This window comes from Phyllostomus discolor, chromosome X, assembly GCF_004126475.2.
Source record: "Phyllostomus discolor isolate MPI-MPIP mPhyDis1 chromosome X, mPhyDis1.pri.v3, whole genome shotgun sequence".
NCBI lineage: Eukaryota > Metazoa > Chordata > Mammalia > Chiroptera > Phyllostomidae > Phyllostomus > Phyllostomus discolor.
Window position 1 is genome coordinate 19,410,345 of NC_050198.1, and position 7,820 is coordinate 19,418,164.

The 7,820-nt window shown below is 37.0% G+C and overlaps 1 pseudogene; it reads left to right on the forward strand.

Moving 5' to 3' along the window:
- Positions 1-7,029: 7,029 nt before the first annotated feature.
- LOC114505461 lies at positions 7,030-7,484 on the forward strand (annotated as a pseudogene).
- Positions 7,485-7,820: the final 336 nt, after the last annotated feature.

A 7,820-nucleotide genomic window follows, 5' to 3' on the forward strand; every position in this document is an offset into this window, starting at 1 on the left:
CCTGGCTTATTTCACTTAGCATAATGCTCTCCAGTTCCATCCATGCCATCCCAAAGGGCAGGAGTTCTTTCTTTCTTTGTGCTGCATAGTATTCCGTTGTGTGAATGCACCACAGTTTTTTGACCCACTCATTTACTGATGGACACTTAGGTTGCTTCCAGCACTTGGCTATTGTAAATTGTGCTTCTATGAACATTGGGGTGCATAGGTTCTTTCAAATTAGTGTTTCAGGGTTCTTAGGGTATAATCCCAGCAGTGGAATTGCTGGGTCAAAAGGCAGTTCACAGTCATTTTGAGTTTTCTGAGGACATTCCATACTGTTTTCCACAGTGGCTGCACCAGTCCAAATTTCCATCAACAGTGCACTAAGATCCCCTTTTCTCCACAACCTCTCCAACACTTGTTGTTTGTTGATTTGTTTATGATGGCCGTTCTGACCAGATTGAAGTGATATCTCATTGTGGTTTTAATTTGCATCTCTCTGATGGCTAGTGATGCTGAACATCCTTTCATATGTCTCTGGGCCCTGTGTGTGTCCTCCTTGGAGAAGTGTCTGTTCAGGAAAAAAATCCCATTTGCTATAGCAAAAAGAAAAATAAAGTACCTAGCAATAAAGCTAACCAAGGGGGTTAACGACCTGTACTCAGAAAACTACACAACACTGAAGAAAAAAATTAAGAAAGACACAAATAAATGCAAGCATATGCCATGTCCATGGACTGGAAGAATTAACATCAAAATATATATATTACCCAAAGCAATTTATAGATTCAATACAACCCTTATTAAAATACCAATGATATATTCATAGACCTAGAACATTTCAAAAATGTATATGGAAGTGTAAATGACCATGGAGAGCCACAGCAATTTTCAGAACAAAGTAGGAGGGATCAAAATACTTGATATAAGACTGTATTACAAGGCCCCTGTAAGCAAAATGCATCTTAGAAATAAGAAAAGTTATTTGGTGATACAAAGTACAGAGGTCCAGGTTGTTTTTTGGAGGGGGGGGTTTATTTTATTTTATTTTATTTTTATTGTTTATGCTGTTACAACTATTCCCACTTTTTCTCCCTTTCCCCACTTCTATCTGGATTCACTCTCTCCCCTCCCAAAGCCAATCCCTATATTGTTGTACATGTCCAGGGGGTGTGCATAAATGTTCTACAGTTAATCCCTTCATCATTTTTATCCACCCCTCCCCAACTTTCTTTCTGGCAGCTGTCAGTCTGCTCTATGTATCTAAACTTTTGCTATTGTTTAGTTCATTGGGTTATTGTGTTCATTAGATTCCACACAGAAGTGAGATCATGTGGTATTTTCTTTCACTGACTGGCTTAATTCACTTAGCATAATTTTCTCCAGGTCCATCAATGTTTAGCATAATTTACATACAGGTTAATGTAAAAATGTAAGAGCTTCTTCTTTTTTACTGTTTTATAGTATTACATTATGTAAATGTACCACAGCTTTTTTTTTTTTCAATTCACAAAATAATCTTTATTATCCTGGACCCTTTGCCTTTGCCTTTGGTATGAGTATAATACAAAAATACCAATTATATAAGGAAAAGCAACACTAGATAGCTCTCATTATTAGTCCAAATCCACTATATATCAGCTGTTTTTGGTAACTTCAGTTGGCTATTTGACTTTTTAAGCTCTGCTCTGGGTTATTTTTGAAAATCATTTTGTATTGTTATTCTATTACAGTTGTCCCAATGGAACTGAAGAATATTATGCTAAGTGAAGTAAGTCAGTTGGTAGAAGACAAATATCACAGGATCTCACCTATAAGAGGAATATAATGAACAAAATAAACTAATGAACAAAATAGAACCACAGGGGTGGGAACATGGAACAGCCTGACAGTGACCAGAGAGGATGGAGGAGGGAGGTAACACTGGAAAGAAGGGGAAGGGACAAGTAAAAGAACATGTATGGATGACCCACACAGGCATGGACAACAGTGTGAGAATTGACTGTGGGAGGTGATGGGGTGGGATGACCAGAGAAGGGCAAAGGGGAAAATTGGGACAACTGTAATAGAATAACAATACTACAGCTTTTTTTTTTATCCACTCATCTACTGATGGGCACTTAGGCTGCTTCCAAATCTTAGCTATTGTAAATAATGCTGAAATGAACATAAAGGCAATGTTTATACTTTTTTTTTCAATTGAGGTATAATTGACATATAATATTAGTTTAAGATCTCCACCATAATGATTTGTGTATATTATAAAATGAGCACCCTAATAAGTCTAGTTAACATCTATTACCACACATAGTTGGAAAAAAATTTTTTCTTATGATGAGGACTTTTAAGATGATGATTTTATTTTAATTGAGTCAATGACTATTTGAACAAGTACAAAGTTTATTCTGTTAAAGATTTCACCTAAAAGAAGAACACAAGTAGATTAGTGAAAAAGAAAAAGAACAGAGACTTCTGGCTAAGATAGAAGTGCAGGTAGATACACTCTGCCTCCCTGCACAATCAAAAGAAGGACAACAACACATTTAAAAACAAAAAACAATCAGAACTGACAGAAAACCAAACTGTATGGAAGTCCAACAACCAAGGAGTTAAAGAAGAAACATTCATCCAGAGTGGTAGGAGGGGCAGAGATGGGTGGAGAGGACTCGAGACAAGTTGGTAGCTGGAGGACCAGGGTGGGTGAGGCAGTGGCTGGCAGACCAGGTGGTCCCACATATGTGTACAGATAAACCATGAGGAACAAATGGGAACTGAGACAGACAGTGCAACCCATTGTTCCATTGTGGGGTAATAAAGTCTCTAAACCTCTGACTGAAAAAACCTGTGAGGGTTGAGGTGGTGGGAGAAATTTCCAGCCTCACAGGAGGGTTTGCTGGAGACACCCACAGGGTCCTAGAACATACACAAAACCACCCACCCACCTGGGAATCAGCACCAGAAAGGCCCAATTTGCTTGTGGGTAGCAGCGGGAGTGAATGAAAGCTGGGAGAGAGCTGAACAAGTGGCATTGTTCCCTCTCAGAGCTCTCCCACACATACAGCATCATAACACAGCAATGTGGCGAATACCTAAGGCTCTGCCCCTTACTACGTAACAGGCATACTGACACACAAAAGAAAAGGCCCAAATAAAAGGACAGATCAAAGCTCCAGAAAAAATACCATGAAGCAATGAAGAGATAGCCAACTTATCAGATGCACAGTTCAAAACACTGGTAATCAGGATGCTCACAAAATTAAGTATGGTCACAAAATAGAGAAAAAAATGAAGGCTATGCAAAGTGAAATGAAGGAAAATGTGCAGGGAACCAAAAGTGACAGGAAGGAATCTGGGACTCAAATCAATGATTTGGACCAGAAGGAAGAAATAAAAAAGGCAACCAGAACAGAATGAAGAAACAAGAATTCAAAAAAAAAAAAAAAAAAAAAAAAAAAAAACGAGGAGAAGCTTAGGAACCTCTGGGACAACTTAAAACCTTCCAATATCTGAATCATAGGGGTGCCAGAAGGAGAAGAGGAAGAGCAAGAAATTGAAAACTTATTTGAAAAAATAATGAAGGTGAACTTCCCCAATCTGGCAAAGGAAATAGACTTCCAGGAAGTCCAGGAAGCTCAAAGAGTCCCGAAGAAGTTGGACCCAAGGAGGAACACACCAAGGCACATCATAATTATATTACCCAAGATTAAAGAGAAGGAGAGACTCTTAAAAGCAGCATGAGAAAAGGAAAGAGTTACCCACAAAGGAGTTCCCATAAGAGTGTCAGCTGATTTCTTAAAAGAGACCTTGCAGGCAGGAAGGGGCTGGAAAGAAGTATTCCAGGTCATGAAAGGCAAGGACCTACATCCAAGATTACTCTATTCAGCAAAGCTACCGTTTAGAATGGAAGGGCAGATAAAGTGCTTCCCAGAAATGGTCAAGTTTAAGGAGTTCATCATCACCAAGTCCTTATATGAAATGTTAAAGGGACTTACCTAAGAAAAAGAAGATTAAAAATATGAACAGTAAAATGACAACAAACTCACAACTATTAACAACTGAACCTAAACAAAAACAAAAGCAAAAACAAACTAAGCAAACAACTAGAACAAGAACAGAATCACAGAAATGGAGATCACATGGAGGGTTATCAGTGGGGGAGTGGGAAGGGGAGACAGTGGGGAAAGGTAAAGGGAATAAGTAGCATAAATGGTAGGTAGAAAATAGATAGCGGGAGGGTAAGAATAGTATGGGAAATGGAGAAGCCAAAGAACTTATATGTACGTCCAATGGACATGAACTAAAGGGTGGGAATGCAGGTGGTAGGTGGTATGCAGGATGGAGTTGAATATAGGGGAGGATGGGACAACTGTAATAGCATAATCAATAAAATATATTTATAAAAATGAAACAAGAAAAGAAAAAGAATAGCAGCTTTAGTTAGGAAATTCAGTCAAATAAAACAAGCAAATGAGTAAGTGATGGAGACAACAAGCAAAACTTCCCTCATATTAGATACTAGGGGTTCAAAGAGGAAAAACTTTATCGATGGTGTATCACTTCCAATTCTCTTAAAACATACATACATACATACAAATGCAAAAGGTAAACAACATAATTTATTAGTACAATTATTCTAAGAACATCTAGAAATTCTTTCAAATAAATTTGTTCATCTTGAAATCAGAGCTTTACCAGAACCCACAAATGCTGTTGTTACCTTGTTTTTATGGGTTACATATATAGTATGTATTATTATTAGCAATCTTGCCTGACTAATAAAGTCACAGTTTTAATCATTTTTAAACTCGACTAGATGTCACTAATAAAAATTAACAATTTTAGAAAGGCAATCCTGAGAATGTAAGTGCAAATTTTTTTCATGAGACATTAAATTAGAAAAATAATATGATCCCACTTTTAATAAGTATTATATCTTATTTGATGAATTTTTCCAAGTATAGATTTAGGTTGAAATGGGAAAAATGACTTTAGAAGAACATTAGAAAGACCCTAAGGGTTTTTCCTATTTCGTTTTCTCCTATTTGTATTTCTCTGTGTGTGTGCGCATGTGTGTGTGTGCTAATACTCCCTGTCATAATTCTTTGTCAATGTAGTCTAGTAGATGGAAAAAAGGGAAACACACCAAAAAACAAAGAATATGAAGCAATTTTTAAAAAACCCATTACAAAGTATAACATAAATTTGAAATGGATCATGCATTACCACAGAAACAAAATGTGTACAGATCAGAAAACAAGTCTGTACAAAACAAGATTGTACAAAAATGATACTCCCATTGTCCATTATCTTTTGTAATGAAGAAGAAAAGAGATCCTATGCCGTCTCATGGCAAATATAAAGGCTCTTTACCATCAGGTCCAAATCTCATCTGCTTTCAATTTCACATTTCTAAATAGCTCTGGTAAAAATCTCTAAATGACTATGAATGTTCATAATGTTTCTCAAACCACATTTCATACTCCTAAATTATTGAATCAAGGCAAATCAGTGTTTCTTAATGTTACCCATTCCTTGGAAATTTTACTGTTTCTTAAGTATTAATTTTAATCAAAGTAAAAGTAAATATGATCTGTTACAGCTCCTAGAAGGAAAAGATTTTATTTTCCCCTTAACTCAGTGAATCCATTGCAAATAGAAGCAACATTGTTACCTAATGTGACTAGTGAGTAGAGTATACAGTGTTGACTAGTCCACAAGTCTCCATTTACTTAGCAGTAAATCAATGTAATCACCACTGTAACCCATGGTGTTGCTGTAGTCATAGTGAAGAGTGAAAGGCCAGCTTTGTTCATTTTGCTAGATCCCCTCATTAGAAGATGAAATATAGTGTTTTAATGGTCTGGTAGAATAATTAATGGAGAGCAAATTTTAAATGCCCCATGATCAATTCTGAATATTTTATGTTTTAGAATTCTTTAAGGGACACAAAAGCTGCATAGTACTTTGAGACAAAACACTTATGCACTTAGATTCAACAGAAATTTTAGATCCTATTCAAGGAATTGTGTTCAAGTCTTGTGTTAATGTACCAATAAATAGTAAAAATCTTTTTTACAAAGAGCTCACCAAATAGAACAGTTTTAAAGTATATGTAAAATGATTCTGAAACACAGTTTAATGGGATAAAGGCTATGGAAGAATTTCAAATTGCTAGTATGTGTGATGATAGAAATACTTTTTTTACCCTCCCAAGATTGCAAAAGGATTCATGAAAGAGAAAGTGGCATTTGAGGGATCCTTCAAATGCTGACACTTGACAGAGGTGGAGGAACTGGCAATGTACAAAGAATAATTTTAAAGGAATAAATACTAAAAGGTACAGGTGTCTTCAGGTCATGGTGTATCCTTCTCTGTGCCTACATTATTATGGGGGGAATAGAAAACAAGGCTTGAAACCAGAGAGCAGATCATCATGTTTATAAAATGACAATTAATTGTTTCTAGAGTAATGAGAAAGCAATATTATTCAAGGAAGAAAGTGATAGGGTCTGAATCAACCCCAAGATTATTCTTACAGTAGCACTTGTGGAATGGTGATATGAAAAGTACATCTAATCCTCAACAAAACAATCATAACTGGTGAAAGTTATTTTTTTAAAAAAATTTAAACCCCCTACTTGTAGAGCAGAGGTTCTATCCTAAGCATAGCAAGCTAAGAATCCTGGGATCCTAGTAGCTCTTGTCCCAGCTCACTCATTGGGTGAAAATTCCACAACAGGAGAAACAAGTGGGGAAGGTCAAAGGCTACTGCCCCACCCAGTGCCCTGCTTGTAAACCAGTGCTATCATTCCAGTCCCCACCTCCAGAGTAGTGGCACAGAGATTTTGCTCAGTGGGAAGAGACTATCTGTAAGAAGAGACTTTCTAAGCTCTCCCAAAAGGAACTGACTTTATTTGAAACATAGATTGAGCAAGTTCAAGCATAACATTGCTCTCAACAACAATGGAGATTCTGGTGATAAGCACAGAGAATAATCTATGTAGCTCTATGAAAACTTCAAGCTAGAGTCTCAGTGACAGAAACAAGATGACAAAGGGAACATCATTGTTTCGAAAGGGTCACAATAAGACACACACATTGTGCTGCCAGTATGGCTCAAAGGCCCACCACCTTCAGAAGTCAACATGTGGCAAGTGTGGCTACCCTGGCAAGATGAAGAGAAAGTATAACTAGAATGTCAAGGCTAAAAGATGAAATACCACCAGGACTTGTCAAATGAGGAACCTAAAAATGGTATGCTGCAGCCCTAGCTGGGTGGCTCAGCTGGTTGGAGCACTGTCCAGTACACCAAAAGGTTGAGGGTTCAATTCCCAGTCAGGGAATATCTCTCACTCTTTCTCTCTCTCCCCACTCCTTCCTCTAAACATATCCTCAAGTCATGATTTTTTAAAAAATCATGTACCACAGATTCAGGCATGGATTCTGTGAAGAAACAACAAACACCTAAACACAAGAGGGCAGCTGTTGCAGCATCCAGTTAATCTTAAGGATTTCAATGATAAGTCATGCAATAAATGTTCTAGTTAAAAAAAAAAAAACAACTTCAAGCTAATCCGTATGCTAGTTAGTTTACCAGAAGATCCAGGGAAAGAGATATCCAATAAGAGCCAAAAAACTCAAAAAACAAAAATCCCCACAAAGACTGGGCTCAAAAACTACCCCTGTAATGGCTCTTGAATTTAATTGGCTATTGTCAAAAAGTAAGTCCTTAACAAAATACTAGCAAACCACATTCTGCAACTTATTAAAAGGAACATATACCATGACAATGTGGGACATATCAGGGATGCAATGTTCATTTAATATCCAAAATAAAG